The 22,649-nt window shown below is 42.5% G+C and overlaps 1 protein-coding gene and 1 non-coding gene across 3 annotated transcripts in view; both read right to left on the reverse strand.

Moving 5' to 3' along the window:
- Nucleotides 1-22,649, reverse strand: part of ADCY8 (adenylate cyclase 8) — a 109,217-nt gene that overhangs the window by 84,294 nt on the left and 2,274 nt on the right. The gene's annotated exons all lie outside the window — the stretch shown is intronic.
- TRNAK-UUU lies at nt 6,763-6,835 on the reverse strand. Its single transcript has one exon. It is a non-coding gene; the product is annotated as a tRNA-Lys (tRNA).

Here is a 22,649-nt window from a genome sequence, read left to right on the forward strand (position 1 = left end):
TGTCCATTCACATAAAAAAGTCCATCTAGCCTCCTGGGATAAGGCAACTTCTTTCTGACTAAATGAGTAAGAATCTGAATTTGATTACCTCAGCTGACTCATCCTCCAGTAATGTGCCAGGAGATGTGTATCTACATTGGCCTGATCTGTCCAGTCTTGACTGAGCTCACTTTTAAGAGACTTTAAATCACTCATGTGTTTTAATCTAGGCCAGAGGGCTTAGCATCTTGTTATCTACCTCAGCCCAGAGCCAAGTGATTGGCCCAGACTAAGAGCTTAATAAATATCATTGGTAATAATGTTAATGTTGATTCTGATAGTGATGACTACAATAATGGCAATAAGAATAACAGTTACCATAAGCACAACCATATCAATAACAACAATGATAATAGATTGGATGAAGCCTACAAGAAATCGGGCTTGGTGAAAGTGTACATTTTCTTAAAAGTGGAAATTCAATATTTCCTTACTATACACATTCACAATCATCACTGCCATGACAATGGAGGGATAATGGCTAGTGGTGATTTGTGGGCTAATCCAAAGAAAGACTTTTTCAGTCAATATATTAGGTAGTTTTAAGCATTCACTGGGTACTGAGGCCTTCCGGATTCCCTCTCTATAACAGCGAGAAGGAGATAGGACCAGGGGAACACCACTAACAGTTGCTCCTAACCTTTGATATGTCCTTTCCCCGGATGTTCCCTACTAGTAAATCCAGCAGATTAAAAATTTAACAATTTGTAATCTTGGGTGTTCCACTAACTGTTTTTCCCTGGACAAATCTACATCTATCTCCCTGGGTCTGAATTTCAACAGTAAAATGAGATGAAACAAAATGCTCAAAACTGTAAACTAATAATAATCCAAACACAGTTCACATGGAAAGAATAGACCCTTGCTATGCTAATGACTGTTCTTAACCCTGCCTCTTAGAATCCTGATCTTCATGCAGCCTTTGCTCAAATAGAGCTGCTCTTCTCATGTTTTCTGCCTGCCACACTGGTCTGTCTGCTGCAGTGATAATCAAACATCATTTAGATCATTTATTCTGCCCTTCTTTCTTGCAAGTGTTCCCCATTAGTCCCTTCTTGTGTATCTTGCCGTCATTCATTCTCCTCACATGTTCTGGCGAAGTGGACTGTTGTAGCACTGAGCCTTGCCTCAAACCTGGGAAGCTGCCTGAATTTCAGAACCTTGTTATCGGTCAGCTTGTTCTACCAGATTTGGGCAAGCAAGGCTTATAGTTGAGACTGGTGGAAAGGGCTTCCCAATGCAAACATAATAACACTACTACTACTACTGCTAATAATAATAATAAGTATAGTGGCATTGTGCTAAACACTGAAGAAGATACAAGATAATCAGGTCAGACAAAGCCCCTGCCCCACAGAGGGCTCACAGTCTTAATAGGAAAGAGAACAGGTATTGAAAATCCATTTTACAGATAAGGAAATTGAGATACTGAGAAGGTTCCGCCCAAGGTGTCACAGCAGGCACATGGCAGACTCAGGATTAGAACCCAAGTCCTCGGATTCCCAGGCCTGTGCTCTATCCAGTAGGTCATATTACTCCTCAAAAGAATAGTCTTCTTTTGCCTCATTAATTGACCTCAAAATCATTTAAGAGCCCAGGAACCTTACAGTTACTCAATACAATTCTGTTACTTGATGTTCAGAAAAAAATGTCTTCAAGATGGGTGAGAGATTTAAACTAGCTTGTGTAAAATGTGCAAAAATCAGGGAAGCTTATAATAAATTAGGATTAATAGTATACCATGGTTATTATATTCATTCTTTAATGGTAGTTGTTATGTGCTTACTACGTGCCAGACACTGTGCTAAATACTGGGGTAGATACAACATAATCAGATTGGACAAAGTCCCTGTCCCACATGGGGCTCACAGTCTTAATCTCCATTTTACAGATGAGGTACCTGAGGCACAGAGAAGTGAAGTGACTTGCCCAAGGTCACACAGAGGAAGAGTAGAAGACCCTGAACTCACGTTCTTTGACTCCCGGGCCCTTGCACTAGGCCATACTACTTCTCTTGTTATTTTTTTTGTATGCGGTATTTGTTAAGCACTTAATATGTGCCAAGCACTGCATTAAACACTGCGGCAGATATAAATTAATCATGTTGGACACAGTCCATGTCCCACATGGGGCTCACAGTCTTATTCCCCATTTTACAGATGAGGTAACTGAGATACAATGAAGTTAAATGACCTGCCCCATTTCATTATTTCTACTTTTTTTTCTGATTCATTAATCAGATTAATGCTCCCAGCTCAAAATCTCATAGTTGGAAAAAATAAGACATGACTGAAGGATCAACATTCTTGTTAAAACAGAAGAAAAAACAAAGGATGCTTCACATTATCCAGTGTTAAATCCAGCTGAAGGATTTGTGCAGAGAAAAAAAAAATACATTTTCCCACTGCATCTCTCCCCTCTCTCTTCCCTCCTTAGAGTGGTGAATACCCAGTCCCTGGACACAATAAGCTCCAATCATTTGTACCTTTCATTTCCAAACATTTTTTTTTCTTCTCTCATATACCACTCTGTTCACACTTTCATAAACATCCTTAAAAGGGAAGTCCTATTTTTCACCTGTTGAAGATCTGTCTCAGGGAATGTTAAATATTGCTCTGAAGACCTTTAGTCATTTATCTTCCAACATGAAGATATTTATCAAGTCCAAAGTAGGACAGTTATTAGACAGTTTATCATTATCAATAGACTTTGGCAGCATTCATCACAGTTATACTTGGGGGTTTTAACACATCTCCGTTCTAACACTTATTTTATATACAAAAAGGCTCAGATGGAAAGAGGTTAGGTGTCTTGCCCAAGGAAGAGGGCAGCATGGCCTAATGGATAGATAGGCCTGGGAGTCAGAAGGACCTGGGTTCTAATCCCACCTCTGTCACCTTTTTGATGTTTGACGCTGGGCACGTCACTTAACTTCTCTGTGCCTCAGTTACCTCATCTTAATCTGGGGATCAAGACTGTGAGCCCCATGTGGGACAGGGACTCAGTCCAACCCGATTTGCTTTTATCCATCCCAGCGCTTACTACAGTGCCTGGCACATAGTAAGTGTTTAACAAATATCACAGTTATTATTTATTAGAACCTACGACTCCTGAATCACCAGTCTTCTGCTTCCTGAGCCTATTGTGAAGCAACACAGTGGTGCAGATAACTGTAACACCATCAAAAGACATGATTTAAAAGTTAATTTATGGCCCAATTTTTTAAAATGAAAATCTTCCATATCTCTACTTCCCCAAACTCCAAGACCTGAAATCACTTGTGGTTGGATATTAACTAAGCCTCTATTGTGAAAAGGATACTATGCTAACACTTGGGAGAATTCAATAGAATTAGCAGACAAGATTGCTAACTTCAAGGAGTTTACAATCTAGTGATGGGGACAGACACCTAAATGAACGACAGAGGAGGAAGAAGGAAAAGGGAATATGAACATGAGTTAGTGTCAAATGCAATCAGAGCTATACCCATGAATTAATTAAAGTTTATCACTACTACTGCTACTATTACTACTGCTCCTCCTCCTCTTCCTTCTCCTCCTCCTTTTCTTACTACTACTACTGGCAACAGTAATATCAGGACATAAAAGGAAAAATAATCTGTCAGTATTTTATGGGATTTGTTAAGCACCTACTGTGTTCCAGGCATTCTACAAGATCACTGGGTTGGACACAGTCACTGTGCCACATAGGGCTCACAGTCTTGATCAGCATTTTACAGAGGACAAGAAGTTAAGTGACTTGCTCAAGGTCACACAACGGACGAGTGGCGGAGCTGGGATTAGAACCCAGGTCCTCTGACTCCCAGGACTGTACTATTTCCATACTGCTTCCCCATGGAGGCTGCTTCAGAGTCCTGGGCACTGGCCTTTCTGCTCAATGGTTAAAACATTTTCATCAAACTGTGTAACAATAATGATAATAACTGTGGTATTTGTTAAGAGCTACTATGTGCCCAACACTACTAAACACTGGACTAGATACACGAAAATCAGCTGGACACAGTCCCTTTCCCACATGGGGCTCCCAATCTAAATAGGAGGGAGAACAGATATTTAATCCCTATTATACAGATAAGGGAACTGAGGCACAGAGAAATAAAGTGGCTTTTCCAAGTTCACCCAAGAGGCAAAGCGGGATCGGAACCCAAGTCCTCTGACTCTCAGAGTCTGCCCTCTCAAAGAGAAGGCTCACTCTACCTATAGAATGATGGAACAAGTAGAGGAAAGCAGAGCCAACACAGGATATTCATAATAATAATAATGATGGCATTTATTAAGCACTTACTGTGTGCAAAGCACTGTTCTAAGCACTGGGGAGGTTACAGGGTGATCAAGTTGTCCCACGGGGGGCTCACAGTCTTCATCCCCATTTTACAGATGAGGTAACTGAGGCCTAGAGAAGTTAAGTGACTTGCCCAAAGTCACATAGCTGATAATTGGCAGAGCTGGGATTTGAACCCCTGAACTCTGACTCCAAAGCCCATGCCCTTTCCACTGAACCACACTGGGATTCATTTCCATTTTGTTTTTATTCTAGGCTGGGGTCTTTGCATCTGAGTGCTGGCGGCCTACAATGAGAACCACCACAGAAATGCCTGATGCACTGACTAATTACACTCCCAATGCTGTAGCGCCATAATGATTTGCACAAATCATAACTACGGCCCTAATCCACATCCCTCCCACAGTCTCCCGTGTTTCTCCATTCCCCAGATGGTGTTGATATTGTGGAAGCTACTGCATTTCTTGAAGAAGTTTTTGTGTGCGTGTGCAGGATGTGTCACGTAATACTGTTGTTGCCATGGCAATTTTTATTGGGTAATTGGGTTTGAAGAAGCATTTTGATACATCATTAGTTACTACAGTAAAAATAGCAACTTGCTATGAGGTTGTTTGCTCTTATAATGAATTTGCTGCTCGATGTGGTTGAAGTAGACAATATGCTGATAACTGAAATCTTTTTCCGACTCATCCGGTCTGCCTCGCCTCCCGCAGGAGATCTGATTTTCAATTGGATTATGTACTCCTTTAATCGAAAACTAACACCCAAAGAACCTCCAACTAACTGTAATTGACAGATGGGGTGATTGAAGACACATTTATCCAGCTTACAACTAACCGGTCTTGGTTATTTCTAGCTGTCCCTCAGGGCTGGAGCTGACACTGCTAATGGTGAAATTTTTACCAGGGATGTGTGTGTGTGTGTGTGTGTGTGATTAAAATGGAAGTGTGACCAACAATGCCTTCTTATGCCTGTAAAGATCACCTCTTACAGCACTGTTGCATTTATTTCCCACAGTGTCTGGTGCTGTTTTTGTTTCTCCCTCGTGGTGTCAGGATCCTCCTGAAATCTCTGCCGTAAAGGCCTCATTTCTGATTGCAGCACAGCAGAGAAATCTGTCTTTTGTGGCCATCACACAACTGTCCACTACTCTGCCACCGTGTTTGAAGTTCTGTTTCACTGAATCCACCCCATTAATGGTTACTAGTGCTTAGTACAGTGCCTGGCACGTAGCGCTTTTCAAATACCAGAATTATTCTTGTTCTTATTATTTCTTCCCCCAGATTATGGTTTGCCTCTTTCTGCTCACCACAGAGCAGTTTATTTGGGTATTCTACTGTCATCCATTCCCCCTCCCACATGTCATTTGGCAAAGGTGAGTGATAAATCATTCAGGGCTACAGAAAAACACATAGATTGGTTTGGGAGACTGAATTATCTAAATTGGCCATGTTCACTTGGAAATCCATCAATCAGTGCTATTTATTAAGTGGTCACCGTGTGCAGAGCACTGTACTGAGCGCTTGGGAAAGTACAATATAGCAGACTTGGAGGACACGATCCCTGCCCACAAGGAGATTACAGTCTTCAGAAGGGGACAGACATTAAAATAGATTAGAGATAGGGGAAATAGTAGAGTTAAGTTCACCAAGCGATCACCTCTCCTCTTTTGAAGGATGACAAAGACCTTATATACCTGAATAATTTGCTTTTACTTGCCATCTACTCCCAGGAACTCCACCAGCACAAAGAGTATGAATAAGTAAAGAAGGAGAAACTTAAAAATGGAGTTACCATTGAGAGCTGAAATGGTCTTGAGAGAGCAACCTTATTTCAAACATTCCATCGAACAGCTATCAGAAAGCTATGGCTTGCAATCACTAATTACCCAAGGGCAGTTTTGCCCTCACCACATGGAGGTGACTAGTCCCTTAGCCAATTAGTAATCTTCTGAGTCTCTTAGTTACTGGTTTCCTGATGGGCAGAAAGAGAGACTGTAAATGACAGTCTCTAGGAATTTCAGAGAAAGCAATCAATCAATCAATCAATCAATCAATTGTATTTATTGAGCGCTTACTGTATGCAGAGCACTGTACTAAGCGCTTGGGAAGTACAATTTGGCAACATATAGAGACAGTCCCTACCCAACAGTGGGCTCACAGTCTAGAAGGGGGAGACAGACAACAAAACCAAACATACTAACAAAATAAAATAAATAGAATAGATATGTACAAGTAAAATAAATAGAGTAATAAATATGTACAAACACATACATATATACAGGTGCTGTGGGGAAGGGAAGGAGGTAAGACGGGGGGATGGAGAGGGAGACAAGGGGGAGAGGAAGGAGGGGGCTCAGACTGGGAAGGCCTCCTGGAGGAGGTGAGCTCTCAGTAGGGCCTTGAAGGGAAAAACACATTATGCCCAAACAGGGACATGAACCCTGGACCCTCATATTAAAAGTCTGATGTTCTACCGACTGAGCTATCCGGGCTCTTTTGATTTGAGGCTCCCATTTCTGAAAGCAATTCAGAAATCAGTCTTTAACAAAGACTACTTAGTAGTTGGGTTTCATGAATTCTCCCTCAATTCTCGCCTTTCTTTAAGCTTGTGATGGAGGCAGCAAAGGAAACAGCATAGGACTGAGGGTCAGGAGACCACGGTTCTTTTCCCGGCTTTATCACTGACCAGCTATGTGACTCTGGGAAAATCACTTAACCTCTCTGGGCCTCAATTTCCTCATCTGCAAAATGCAGATAAGATACTTGCTCTCCCTATCTCTTAGATTTTGAGCCCTATGTAGGACAGAGACTGTGTCTAATACATTGATTTTTGCATGTTCTCCTAGGGTTTAGCCGGTAGTAAGCACTTAAAAAATGTCGTAATAATTTTAAACAAATATTCCAGTTATTCATGGCTTAGTTTCTTTTGCATGTGGGAATAAGACACTTGGCTCAATGCTAAGTATATTCTTTATCGAAGTATGCAGAGGGAAAAGATTGGGTTTGATAAGTGTTGGTTTAAGTGAAAGAAGAGGGCTTTGAAAGATGTCGTTTCCTGTATTATTGAAGTAAAATAGTGACTCAACTACATCCCCAAATTTCCACCTTTTATGTGTTTAAAAAAAATAGAAGCACTCAAGGATTAGATGCTTTTCTATTTAGGGGGTTGGAAAGGAATTGAGAACTCAGAGCACATGATGTGTCTGTCCTAAGAAAATTATTGTACTGCAGCTTTCATTCACAAGATCTGGAAATGTGATTTTTAAATGTCTGGGGTACAAAATGTAATTTTGATAGCTATGTCTGATTTAAACCTGCCTCTTCCCGACACCCGTTTTAGAGAAGCCATTAGCAATGGGAGAAGCATAACTTGTACATGGGTAACTTGAAACATAACATAATGTAATTGTTGGGATCTCCACTGCAATGCAGCTCTTCGAAGCTAAACATATTACTTCAGACACCGAGGGAGAGCCGGAGGTTGTTTCACCGAGGCAGGCTAGCTTAAAAATAATCCTGTTACTGCCAGGTTCTAGGGCAGCCCACAAGGCCAGTATTTTTTTTTTTGGAAGTCAATCAATCAATCAATGGTATTTATTGAGTATTTACTGTGTGCAGAGCACTGTACTAAGCTCTTGGGAAAGTAGATACAACACCTGTGCACAAGGAGCATACAGTCTAGAGTGTGCAGAGCACAATACTGTGTACTTGGGGACTATAATCTAGTCAGTAGAAATGATCATTCATTCATTCAATCATATTTATTGAGCGCTTGCTGTTTGCAGAACACTTTACTAAGTACCTGGGAGAGTACAATATAACAATGTACAAACACATTCCCTTCCCACAACAAGCTTACAGTCTAGAGGAGGAGACAGACTTTAATATAAATCATACGGAATAAGTGGAATATGGACAGGCCTGAGTCAGGGGATGTGGGTTCTAATCCCAGCTCTGCCATGTCCTTGCCTTGTGACCTTGGGCAAGTCACTTCACTTCCCTGGGCCTCAGTTTCTTAATCTGCAACATGCGGATTAAATACCTGATTCTCCCTCCGATTTAAACTGTGAGCCCCGTGAGGGACAAGAGCGGGGTCTGACCTGATTATCTCGCATCTTCCCCAGTGCTTAGTACAGTGCTTAGGATATAGTAACTGTTTAATAAATACCATAATTGTTATCATTAGAAATTAAGTCACAGACATTAAAGAAAGAAACTGGAGCCTCTCTTCACACACCCACCAATTTCTACTCTGAATTCAGGGTACTAGGTGGGGCGTGTGGGAGGAAATAGTTGAGTGTGTTTGCCATAGGGAAGCAGTTTGGTGTATGGGAAGCAGCGTGGAGTAAGATAAACCATGGGCTTGGGAGTCAGAAGGTCATATGTTCTAATCCCAGCTTCACCACTTGTCTGCTGTGTGACCTTGGGTGAGTCATTTCACTTCTTTGGGTCTCAGTTACCTCATCTGTAAAATGTGAATTGAGACTGTGAGCCCCATGTGGGACAGGGACTGTGTCCGACCTGATTTGCTTTTATCCACCACCCCAGTACTTAGTACAGTACCTGGTGCATAGTCATTGCTTAACAAATACCACAGTTATTATTATTATTATTAGGGGCAAGTGTGAGGGGTACAGGAATGTTTAGATGGGCTACAGACATGACCTTAATCAGAGGCTCCCTGAAGTTTGGAGGACCAGGGGGCTGGCTCTCAGACAGAGCTGGTCTGTGTGGAGCCAAATATATTAGCCCAACAAGGATCTAATAATAATTGTGATATTTGTTGTGTCTACCATGTGCTGAGCACTGTACTGAATGCTGGGGTTGATACAAGATAGGTTGGACACGGTCCGTGTCCCACATGCGGCTCTCACTCTAAGAAGGAAGGAGAAAAGGTATTGAATCCCCATTTTACATATAAAGAAACTGAGGCCCAGTGAAGTTAAGTGACTTGCCCAAAGTCATACACCGGCATGTGGCAGAGGAAGGATTATAACCCATGACCCCTGCTTCACAGGCCTGTGTTCTTTCCACAAGGTCTCAGGATCTTCAGGATCTTCCCTGTCACCTTAACTGCTGGAACGTGTCCCGCCTGTGGTGGGGAGAGTGGCTACAGGACCCAATCATCATTCAAAGGAAGCCTTCTCCAGTCCCACCATTCCCTGACCCTACTACTTTGCCCCAGGGAAGATATTTTCCTTTCCACATCTGGAAGAGACTAAGACTTCCCAGAAAGCTCAACTTCAACCTTTGTGGGGTCTAAAACATATGCTACACCCTTTCCCATCATACTGCCATTTCCAGTAAGCACCCACAAAATAACAATTATTGATTGAGGCTCGACTTCTTCTTTGCCCCTTTCCTCACCCCATCGCCCTCTCTTATGATTCCCTTGAAGGAGGGTTGGAGGCAGCAGTAGCTTGAAAACCTTCTCGAGTAGCTCAAAATAAAATAAAACAAAACCTTTAGTCCTCCAGTAGAAGCGTTCTTTATCAACATCTCTCTGTGAAGACTGAACCCCGGAAACAGTATCTAACTTTCTTTAGACATTACCCTGGTCGAGAAATTACACTTCTTTTCTGCACGTTACAAGGAAAATAATGAAATTTAATAAAATCTGCACTTGTTTCTATGAAGACCCCATCAATTCAAAGCCACAGGAAAAAATAATTGCATTCAACTCAACCACAGCTGCTCAAGGAAGATATATGGTAATCACTGTCATTGAGACGGGCTTGCAAACACAGAATCATAGAGTTGCAGATGGGGACGTTCCATGACCTCATCTTTTGGCTCTATCTCTCTTGCGGGACAGATTGTTCTATTCTTATGGCTTCCCACTTCTTAAACATTGTTTCAGATTTTAAATACCTTGAACGGTCGGGTTTGAATCCCTTTTATAATAATAATAATAATGATAATAATGATAATGGCATTTGTTAAGCACTTACTATGTGCAAAGCACTGTTCTAAGCACTGGGGAGGATGCAAGGTGATCAGGTTGTCCCATGTGGGGCTCACAGTCTTCATGCCCATTTTACAGATGAGGTAACTGAGTGACAGAGAAGTTAAGTGACTTGCCCAGAGTCACTCAGCTGACAAGCGGCAGAGCCGGAATTTGAACCCACGACCTCTGGCTCCCAAGCCTCTGCTCTTTCCACTGAGCCACGCTGCTTTTACTGGGAAAGGTCCAGAGTAGAACAGAATCAAGAATGTTACTTGATATTTTCATACACCTGGGATACTTCTACTCCTGCTCCTTTTCCCACAGAATGCAGGCAAGGGATTTTTACAAGCAAGACTCATCTGTGGCCCCAGGGCCCGTGGAATATTGCTGACACTGTGCCATAGCACCAAGATCAGGCGGGTGGTTGTCATGGTAAGCCCCTGAGGTCTTTTCCTCCTAAGTTAACTGGCTATTTTTTATGATTCCTGCTGAGCCTATCCACAGTGGTCTTGGTGGTTCTTCTGTCAGAAACCTTCACCACTGATGGTACATACAAGCCTCAGCAGGAGGAATTGGCACTAGAATCCAGGTCTCCTTATCCCCAAACCTGAGGCCAGAGATGGTAGAAGAGTGATCAGATAAAGGGAGCTGAGGTTATATTTTCCATACAAGTGAGGGTAGGTAAATGGGGGTCCTTCCCATGAGATGCAGAAATTTAGCACAATAGAAGCGGAACACAGCCAGGGAGGTGATGGTGCCTGATTGTTGGGATGTAAAAAAAAAAATCTTTAAAGGAAGCATGTGGACCAGAACCCTGCCGGAATATAGCTCCTAAAAGATTAGATTTGGGATACTCTTAAGGAGATAAGACTTTCTCCCTTAGCCTATGAAAACCTCAGCTAAGCGATGGAAGTTGGAGGGATCTGAGCTTGCATCTTTGGAAACTCAAAGTCCTCCTGGATTAACTCCCAGTAGAACAAAAATTATATCAAGCCAACATCCACTTGTATATGTAGCATACATAGTATATACAAAGCATATATAGCATAAATATGGTATACATAGCATATATACATATGCATGTATGTATATATGTGTGTATGTAGTATCTGTTAAGAACTTAGTATATGCCAAGCACTGTTCTAAGTCCTGGGGTAGATAATTGTGTCAGGTTGGACACAGCCCCTATCTCACATGGGGCTCACAGTCTAAGTTGGAGGGAGGGTTATTGAATCCCCATTTTATAGATGAGGCAACTGAGGCACGGGGCAACTAAGTGACGTGCCCAAGGTCCCACAGCAAGCAAATAACAGAGCCAGGATTAGAACCCAGGTCCTCTGACTCCCAAGCCTGTGCTCTTTCCATAGGGCCATATTCATACCCATCCTTATCATTTGTGAATATATACGCATACTCAGTTGTACATTCAATTTTTCTATGATTTCCACTAATTTTGAATATTGTTTATGTCTGCTCCTCTGTTGGAGTGGATGCTCCATGACTTCTATCTTTATAGAACTCTCCCAAGTGCTTGGTATAGTGAATTGCTCAAAGGAGGTGCTCAATAAATACTATTGCTTGGGTGATTGATTGGCTGCTTAGAAACAGCATTGTCAGAGTCTCTCTCCCATCCTTTACTGTATCAACTCCTCCATTTTCCAACTTGTGAAGTCTCTGAGATTCATCCAGTTCCTCTGCTCTCTCTGCCCTGGTGAACATCAACGATGTGAATGAAGAAATTTGAGTGGGGAGGATGAGTTAAGGAAATAGAAGCTTTGTGTGGACAGGAAACCTGTCTCATGCTTTTGTTGAACATCCCTAAGATCTCAGACTGGTGCACTGCTCACATTAGGTAAGAAGTAGTGTGCTCTAGTGGACAGAGGATGAGCCTGGTTTCTAAACCCAGCTCTGCCACATTTCTGCTCTCTGACCTTGAGCAAGACAATTGACTTCTCTGTGCCTCAGTTATCTCATTTGTAAAATGAGGATTCAATTCTAACTCCTCCTACTTAGACTGTGAATCTCATGGGCTGTGTCCAGCCTGATTAACTTGTATCTACCCCCAACACTTAGAACAGTGCTGGGCACATAGTAAGTGCTTAAGTAGTGCCATCACCATCATCATCATCATCATCAGTAGGCGCTCAATAAATATCACTTCAACTCCTGCTGCTTGTTCAGACACCTCCATGACAGTAGCCAGAACAGCCAAGAATACAAAAACAGCCGAGAAAAGATAAAAAGAAAACTGCAATCTCGGCGAAGCATAGATTTGAGAAAGGAATTGTGTACTTCTAGGCAGTGGAGTGAGGTTTATCCTGTGCCTTAGCCTAATGCCCCCAAGGTCAAGTCTTCTCTCTTAATCATCCCTTTCACTGAGACCTTACATTCTCTGGCTAGGATTCACCAAGTGAGGGATACATCCAAATGCTATATTTTTAAAAATAAATCTCTGAGTGTATTGGGTCTGTGGGGAAGATAGTGACCCTGAGGACCTGTAAACTTTCATCCAAATGATGGAGAACTCACACTCAATATAAGGCCCGGATTTCTGGAGTCCACAGGAAAGAGACAAAGACAATCCAATAAGAAAAGGGTCAAGTTATCATGAAGTTGTGCAAGTACTAAGGGTCAGGGGTGTCCCAACCTCAGCAGTGACCTGCCGTCTTCCAAGTCCCTCAGGTAGCCTGGTGTCCATCGGGACAAGAATCCTGGCTCCAGGATTGGAATGGAGTCTGGAGTCACTAGAGGGGTCAGGGGATGTTTGGCAGATCCACTCCCATCTCAGCCAGGGTTGGGGGGGGTAGGGGTCTCCCTCGGCCAACAACGGCTGATGGCTTTCCCCTCCACAGCCTAAGGGCTTGATGTGCATTCCTCTGGTGGTATTTACGGAGGTTAATAGGGCACCAGTTGGGCAAACCACTTTCCTGCTTTGTTTCCAAGGATCATTTCTAAGGGTGGTCTGTCCAGGGGTCACTCCAGTGACCGGTCAGAGGCTGAATTTTCACTGCCTTAGGAGCTGCTGCAGTACATATTTAATCAATCAATCAATCAATCGTATTTATTGAGCGCTTACTGTGTGCAGAGCACTGTACTAAGCACTTGGGAAGTACAAGTCGGCAACACATAGAGACAGTCCCTACCCAACAGCGGGCTCACAGTCTAGAAGGGGGAGACAGAGAACAAAACCAAATGTACTAACAAAATAAAATAAATAGAATAGATATGTACAAGTAAGATAAATAAATAGAGTAATAAATATGTGCAAACATATATACATATATATATAGGTGACCCCTCCCTGGTCAGGCTAATTAACACTAGCTTCACCCCCACTCTGTCACACCCTGCCCCCTCCCCACTCTCCTACTTTAGCACTAAGCTCTGGGGTAGATACAAGCTAATCACGTTGTACACAGTCCATGTCCCACTCGTGGGTCACAATCATAATCCCCACTTTACAGATGAGGTAACTGAGGCACCGAGAACTGAAGTGATTTGACCAAGGTCACACAGCAGACAAGTGACGAATCCAGGATTAGAACCCTGGTCCTCTGGCTCCCAGGCCCATGAACTACCTACTAGGCTACACTGTTTCTTGAGTGAAAGAGGCCGCTGAACTACCCAACAGGAATCATCCATTTCCTGAGTTGATGGAGCATCAAAGCTCACCAATTCTGCTCTTCCTCCCTCTCACACTATGGGCTCCATGACAGACAGGGACTGTGTCTGAGCTGATAGTTTCATATCCACTCAGTGCTCAGCACAGCGCTTGGTACCTAGTGAGTGCATATTAAAAACCATTGTGATTATTATGATGAGAGCCAGAGTGGCAAACCCAACCTAGCAGATGTGTTGCTGTTGCAGTGACACATTCTTATGGGGGTCATGCTTTGAAAGAGCTGCAATTAACAAGCACGGTCTTTGTAAAATCATTAGCCACCTAATTCAGATTTATTAAATAGAACGAGAGGAAATGAGATGAATCAAAATGCTTTTTTGAGTTCTGGCTTGGGTACCACAATCAGATCCTACCCGTGGAAAACCTATCAGAGGCAGGGGCAAGAAGGGTAGAAGGGAAAACAGTGTTTTATGTAAAATAATACAAACAACAAAGGTCATTTGGAACGCTTTCAATCTGCTGTGGGAATTGTAGGCTAGTGAGCTGCAGACTTAGCATTTTACCCATCTTGGGCACTGTCATGTAGCATGAATTCTGCCCCATTTTTGCATCCTGCTTTTGAGTTTGTCCCATGTTGGAACCAAACCTGTGGTCTATCCATGAAAAGGTCTGGTTGCTCAGATGGGCTAATTAAGTTCAGATTTAGATTAGTGAAAACTCCTCCTACCAAATTGTAAGCTCCTCCCACTAGATCGTAAGCTCTTTCAGGGCAGGGATCAGATCTACAACCCTACTGCACTACTCCAACCACTTAATTCGGTGCTTTGCACACAGTAGATGCTCCCTAAATACTACTAGACTGGTTGATTTAGATTTTGTGACTATATTTTCCCCATCTGGGTTCAGGGTTTCCTTTGGAAGCCAAAGAAAGCCACTTATGCCATAGACTTAACTGTCCCTTGTATTAAACACTATTCCTTCTTAAGAGACAAGCAATCCCATGTGACTAAGCACACAAAACCAGATTGAAATCTGTCCTTAGTCGCTCACGGTAAAAAGGGGCCAAAGAAAACAAACTGTCCTTTTCATAATTAAGTGGCACGTTGGGTTACGTTCCTCAGTTCATTTTTACTTTTATATGGGTTTCTCACCCACCTAGACATTGGTTTCAAGAGATGGCTACTCCACAAAGAAAAAAAGAAGTAATTTCTCCCATCAAGTCGAATTTGCATCTTTTCCAAAACGCTAAATGCTCCCCACAGGACCTTGTTCTCTGCCGATCTTGATATATGAGGACATTCTACTTCTCAGAGGGTCATCCAATTATAAATACTTTTGCTTGGGCAGGAAGAGTGGAAAAACAACTGTAGAATGCAAATGAGGGCAAATGTTAAAATACGTGGGGGGGGGGGGGGAGAGGGGGAGAGTGTGAATTAAAGGCAGACACCAAATTAGCATTTCCATGACCACTTTCCTTCCAGTGCATCAAATGGGCAGTGAGTATAAGCTAGAATAGGAGCATGTGTGCACAGCCTAACAGGATCTAGATTGACTGGGGAATGCAGTCATTGAGAAAATGTCTCTTGTCACAGAGAAACTGCAGCGGCTCCTCAGAATGCTTTGTGGCGCAATGGTTAATGAATGTAGCCTGCATTTTTCCTCTACCCTGCAGGGCTGACTGCAAGAAACCTTGTGGTGAGAAAATATGGAAAAAGCTTAAGTGACCTGCCTTCTTTAAATAGCTCCTCACACACAAAACTCACCTGAGATCATTTTAGTGTGAAAATCGAATTACATTTCCTCAGCTGGCATTGTGGGCAGTTATATTGGCTGCCTTTGCTGAACCTCAGGCAAAAGAATATCATCCATCCTGAGGAACGATGAAAATACTGAGACAGAAAATATGCACATAATGTATTTTTGCTAACGGAAGGAAGTCAAAAATCTATGCATTACAAAACCTTCAACATTTCCAATCTTGAATTCTCGGGCCCTTGAATGTCAGCGATAGATCGAAATGCTGATTAATTACCTGTCTCATAAACAAATGAAGAGATATGTCCACTGGTGGTGGACAGTAGAGGCACTATGTGCTGGGTCCCTCGTAGGTTTGGTCTCTACCTGGTGTAATTCTAAAAAGCCAAGATTTGAGAAACAAATGCCTTCTGTTTCATGTATTGTGAAAACAAATATATACTGGATCAAACGGTATAGCTCCAGCCACAGAATGAATAGATTTCCATCAAGGGAAAATATTGAGATAGTGGAGAAATGTCACATCAACATGATCATTGTAATATCCTTTGAGAACAATGTCTGCCAGCTGCACTATACTTGGGGATAAATGATTTTTAAAGGATTCATTAATTTTCATTCTCCATTTCGCTGATTTCTGATGAGCTCTGAAAATGCCATCAATCATCAAAGTGTAAATAGGGCTAATGCATTTTCCCAGATTGGAACGACACTGCGGCAATTGCACCTGAGAAAAAATCAACTCAGTTCTAATCGAATCAGTCTCTGACCCACAGACTCCGGGCAGGTGGTGTTGCTGGATATGAAGAAAAAAAGCCTGTTCTTGCAAACTAAAGACACACAAACTACATGATCCTTTTATCAGGCCCCCAGAACAAGATATCTGAGCTTGTAAGTCATCTAGAGACTGAGATACTTGAATTGGCTTATAGCTGTCACCAAGTGAATATTTGCAAAAGCCTATTTTAGGCAGTGCAAAAGCACTACCTAAACAAAAAAGTTAAAGGAAAATGTAAGATATTTTTCAAAATGACAGGCTTTCCAACCCTGGCAAGTATGAACACTCGTGTGAAACAGAACAATCAAATGTGCTTATTGAAAGAAATCTATCTGCATCTTCTAGAATGCTGCCACCATATTTCAATCCTTGAATAATTTGCTGAAAGAAGAGGGGGAGTCAAAACTCCAGAGGCTGGCCAGACAATTTCAATCTTGAAGCTGTAAGGGGAGTTCCAAATGGGGTCCAGCTCAGCCCCTTGAACTTTTATTTTTGTGAAGAAACTGCTTACCTGAAGCCAATCCATCCCAATTAACATACAAAGCAGCCTCTATTCCTAATCAATCAATCAGTCATTTTGATTGAGACCTTACTGTTTATGGACCACTGTGTGTGTCACCTGGGAGAGTACAATAGAATTAGTGTTCATGATCCTTGCCCCCAAGAAGCTTACAATTACCAAATATTTTTTACACTGTACTATACGGGAAAATGAGTAGAATGTGCATATTCCAAGGCCTTGAGTTCAGTTTTTTTTCTTCAAAAACTAGGACCAAAATCAAGCCACCCTCTACACAGAAGTAGAAGAAAAATTCATCAAATTCTGGTTTGAGTTCCTTGAACTCTGTTGGTAAGTCAGTCACACACAATCCCTCATTTCCTCACCCTCTTCTGACCCCATTCCAGCCCACCTACCAGAAAAATTAATTAGTGAAACAGGGCTCTGGACTGGTCCCTTTTTACCCCACACCATTCCAGAGTGGCAAGTGCCACAAAGCATTTAAGTGGGTCGATTTTCAGTTGCCCAGTGAGCTGAAGTACAAGGTGAGGAGGAAAAAGCAAAGTTCTAATTTCAGCTCTACTCATGTCTAGCTGTTTGACCTTGAACATAGTCCTGGATTACATTCCTAATGACATTCAGTTTCCTTAGATGAATCACTTCACTGCTTTGTGGTTCAATTCTTCATAAACCAGGGAGAATGAAAATTACTTTTCTTTTTAGCATAATGTTGGGAATATTAGTGACTATCTGTACTGCCTTTGATTTCTGTGAAAGCCCTCATCATTGTTAATCCTTTTGGTGCCTCAGTTCTTCAATCTCTACAATGTTCTTTATCCCTAATGAACTGGGGAAAAAAAAGAATGTTGTCATCTATAAAATGCTTCATTCATCACAAGTAACAGCAATAATCCAGCGGGATTCTTTGTAGTAATTAGTAATGCAGCAGCCTTGAGTGGAATTTCTAAATGGCCCTTCAAACATCGGCTTGCTAATCTTTTCTGCACGCCTAAGATAAAAAAGGAAATTTGATCAAGACCTTGACGACGATGATGATGACGATGATTATGATGATGGTTGTTTCATCAGGAACCACAGATCAGCCGCTGTCCTGAAAGTAAAACTCCTGAGGGGAGGAACTGCTTATGGTGCTAATGGTTTGCAGAGCACTGCTCACACTCTCTTGTCCCACACTCACCCTGGGGCATGGAGTACAATGAGCAGGTCGATGGGCAGGGGTGCAGCACATTGCCAAGTGCATGTGTGGTCTCCCCCTGTCTTAGCCAGCTTTAGGCCGAACCAGGGATGAGAATATAGGTTTCCAGATTCCTAGAACAGTGCTCTTTCCACTGGATCAACAGCAGGGCTTCATCGTGACCCTAAAGATGACTAAACCGAAGCAGAAACCCTCTCTTCTTTGGCTCCCTCTCCCTATGCCCTTCGGATCTGTACATTTTGGGCATTTGGTATTCAACCCATCCTCAGGCCCACACCACTTCCGCACATACCTACGAATTATTTACTTATATCAATGCCTAACTCCCCACTGTAAGCTTCTTGTGGGCAGGGAATGTGTCCACCAACTCTGTTGTACTGTACTCTCAAGAGTTTAGGACAATGCTCTACATATTGTAAGTGCTCAACAAATACCAACAATTGAGAAAGGGCAAAGGTTTGACCAGCCCAAGCAGAGAGTAAATGACAAAGAAGTAAGGCATAAAAATCCCTTCATATAGGACCATGACTCTTTTCAAATATACACCATTCTACACATGGGATGAAATTGATTCACCATCCAGCAGGCACTGGTCCTCCTGGGGTTGTGACCTCAGTTGCCCACTGCTAATAGCTGAGCTCTCCTGAGTAGAGTAAGAAAGAGGTATTTTGAAATAGCTTGGGCAGTTGTGAGGTGCTTGCTAGCTGATGACTGTGCTCTGGAAACCCACACAGATCTGCGGATGATAATGAACCACTTGACTGAGTCAGCAAAACACTGGGGACTGACAAGTAGCCTGTAGAAGACAGACAGACTAGGTACGAGTCAACACTGGGCGAATCCAACACACCAGAAAGGATCTCCATCAGCAGCACAGGATTGAATGCTGTCCCTGAATTCCATTACCTGGAGTGCACCTTTACCAGTGGAGCAAAGAGAGAAAAGAGGGTAGAAAAGTAAATTTAGACCACCTCTGTGCCCTTTGGGAGACTCCAAGATAAAGTGTAGTGTCATCATGGCAACCAAAGTCTACAGAGAAACTGAAGCACCTAGAGAAATTGAACTGTCACCAACTCAGCATCTGGTCTTAGGAGCAATTCCTCTACTGTCACCTGCATTCAGTGCTTAACATTCATTCATTCAATCATATTAATTATTTACTATTTGCAGAGCCCTGTACTGAGCGCTTGGGAGAGTACAACAATTCACGTCGAGTTACTATTCTATTTTATTTTGTTAATATGTTTTGTTTTGTTGTCTGCCTCCCCCTTCTAGACTGTGAGCCCGTTGTTGGGTAGGGACCATCTCTATATGTTGCCAACTTGTAAATCCCAAGCACTTAGTACAGTGCTCTGCATACAGTAAGCGCTCAATAAATACGATTGAATGAACAAATGAATCAAGTGGCAAGGTAGGATCACAGGCAACAAGGTACTGGGTCACAATGAGTCTGCCAACCAGGAAGCGATGCTTGCCAGAACACATTTCCAATGGGTGGGACATGTGGGGAGAATGGATAAAGAGAGGATACCAAAGAGTTGCTCTACGGTGAGCTGAAATGACCTAACTGTGCAGGAGGCAGGTCAGCCTAGTAGGCAGCAGTCAGAAATGGGGTGACCGTCAAGATGGAGAATAGATTTGGGGAAGATCAAGGCACCATGAGGGAGAAATGAAAATGCTGCCTGGGACTGAGGTTAATGGGCAGCAGGGCAAGTCTTCACAGGAAGAATTGTTTATCACGCATCGATCTTAGCTGCACTCACACACACCGATAAGATCTCACCATTGTGGAAACGATAGCTACTGCTCCCTCACTGATTCCATATCACATCAAAAAGGGAATGGAGGAGCACTGACAGGGAAACTGATTTGCCCTTCTAGATATCCAGATGAGAAATGAGAGACCCTCCCACCCCCAATTCTGCTTAATGGTCAGTCTCTTTGTGGATGGTGGGAGACATCTTATGTTGCCCTTTAAATCCATTTTGCATCTCACAGAATTTTAGCTTCCTTTTTCATCCCACGGTGTACAGGGTGACAAGATAGGGTATATAGATAGACCTTCATCCTTTTAGTTATTTCACAAGCATTCAAGTCATTAATCCAGTTCTCTTCAGATAAAAAGAAAATGAGGGGAAGATTTACATAATCCCGATTTTGCTGGAGACGATCCCTAGTGCTCTTTGTCCTTCTAAAAACTGCAGTTTCAGTGAGTTAAACCAGCTGCTCCAGCACATCAAACTCCAAAGCACTCTGTTTTGGAAATTTATGAAGACCTTAAGTTAAACGAGTTTATTCCTCTTAATGGAAGTCAATATTAGCCTTGAGATCTGAAGAGAATCCAGACCTGTGGCCCATAGATGATAAAGTATATTCTATTTAGTAACATGGTCATTTGGTACAGCCCACCAGAGTGTTCAGCATTCCTGGTTTCCTTGTCCAGGCAAAAAATAAAAAAAAAACTCCCTTATATGCGCATATGTGAACTCCAACAGACAAAAATTCAGCAAGCATTATATACCATTTTAACCCTTGAGCACCCAGCGGTCAACATTTCATCATGCAGTCTTAAATTTCATGTCTAGGGATAAATATATTTGAGGATACTGCTATGTATTTGGTATTGATTATATTTAAATACCCTGAAGCTTTCTCTGCATATAGTAAGTACATCCAGGAGATCTAACATCATCAGTTCACAGACGCTTCCCTTTCGTGTTTTTATTTAATGGTATCTTAAAAGTGCTTACTTTGTGCCAAGCACTGTTCTAAGGTCTAGGGTAGATAAAGTTAATCAGGTCGGACTCAATCCTTATACCCCAGGGGGCACACAGACTAAGTCGGAGGGAGAACTTTTTAAAAATTGTATTTTTTAAGTGCTTACTGTAGGTCAGACACTTCCCTGGTGAGGACATGAGTGTGGATTACTCCAAAAGGTCAGCCACTTCCTTGCAGAATCTTGCAATAAATCGGCAGACTCCAAGGCAGTTCTATTATCCCGAATCGACCCCTTTCCCTGAAGAAGCCATTCCTGTATTTTAAAGGATCTAGGAGGGGCTAGATTAGAGTCTCGGAAACAAAATTCGAGGTGTGGAAGGTGATCGGCTAAAAGGCGAGGGGATTATTTTAGGTTAAAGAAAGTATTGCCACCAGAGGGAGTCAAAGGAAGTTTTTTTGAGACGGCAGGGAAGGAAAATTCAGCACCAATTACCAAGGGAGAGCACCAGGATTTATGCCATTAGGAAGGATATTTCTCTCGGCCGGATGATAGCCTTCTTTACAACATTTTAATTCATTAGCGGTGGTGAGGATAGCTCGCGTTTTTTCGTCTTGCCTTTGGGAAAGGGGTCATCAGGGTAAGGGAGAGATGGCGTGCACTTTTCCTTAGCCTTCATTCATCTGGGACTATTTAAATGGAGAATAAAACTCATCGTAGCTATACATTAGCATTATCCATTTTTCTAGAAAAAGTATAGAAACATGTTGCCATAGAAGTATAATTTGCTGACTTCGATGATAATTAACATGGCATTCATCCCCAAACTCCATATGACACTGTTGTGGAATTTCTTAGTAAGCAGCACATGTTTTATTTAAGAGAGACTATCATGTGATAAAGTCTCTCCCATGGGGCATGGCTCGTCGACATATCATTTATATAGCCAGGTAGACATTGGGTTTCGAAATTGAAGGGAGAGAACTCACTCCCAAAATAGATTTTCTCTGGTAGTACATAGGCATGCAAGTGGGACAGCAGAGAGAGGAGAGGAGAGATTTCACCACTATTGCAATGTACGCTCAAAAAAATCAATCACTCCATTCCATCTCAAAGTGGACTACATTTAAACAATGCTTTAAAAATTCACTCTTTCTTTTGTCTATGCTTTTCCCTCTAGCAATCGAAATTAGACGTTTACATGCCCCCAACTCGTGCTTTTTAGAAATCACACATTCATCTTCTCGAACGGGGAAACGATCATTACTATCTCGTGCTCGTATCTGATGCCCACACATCTGACCTAGAGAAGGGTTTCTGTATAACAAGTGAAAGCATCTGATCAGACCAGTAATCAGAATCCCCAGATGATATCACGGTGGAATAAAAGGGCTGGGGAGAGAAGGGCTAGACTACGAAGGGTCTGAGAAGCTAGAAGCCAGTTTAATGAAATCTGAATGCCCAACTGGCTAATTGAGAGGGCAGACAAATAACCGGGCCCGCATACTCTCTGTAAAGGGAGGGGAGACAGTATAAGGCCTTTGACAGAGGAGAAATTGCCCCGGCTCTCCGCCTCAGTCTCTTGCCTTGGCAGAGAGCTGTCCTAAACTGAAACAGTGGCGGCGGCAGCCTCCTGGATTTCCACATGGGTTGGATGCTACAAGGGAAACTTTCTTCCTCGTGTCTCCGGTCCCGACCTCTCTGGACTAGGATATGGTCACGTTGTACCCTCAGGCTGGGAGATGGGACTTGTGGAAGTCTTGGTGGGAGAGG

The sequence above is a fragment of the Tachyglossus aculeatus genome, chromosome 18 (genome assembly GCF_015852505.1).
Source record: "Tachyglossus aculeatus isolate mTacAcu1 chromosome 18, mTacAcu1.pri, whole genome shotgun sequence".
NCBI classification, from domain to species: domain Eukaryota; kingdom Metazoa; phylum Chordata; class Mammalia; order Monotremata; family Tachyglossidae; genus Tachyglossus; species Tachyglossus aculeatus.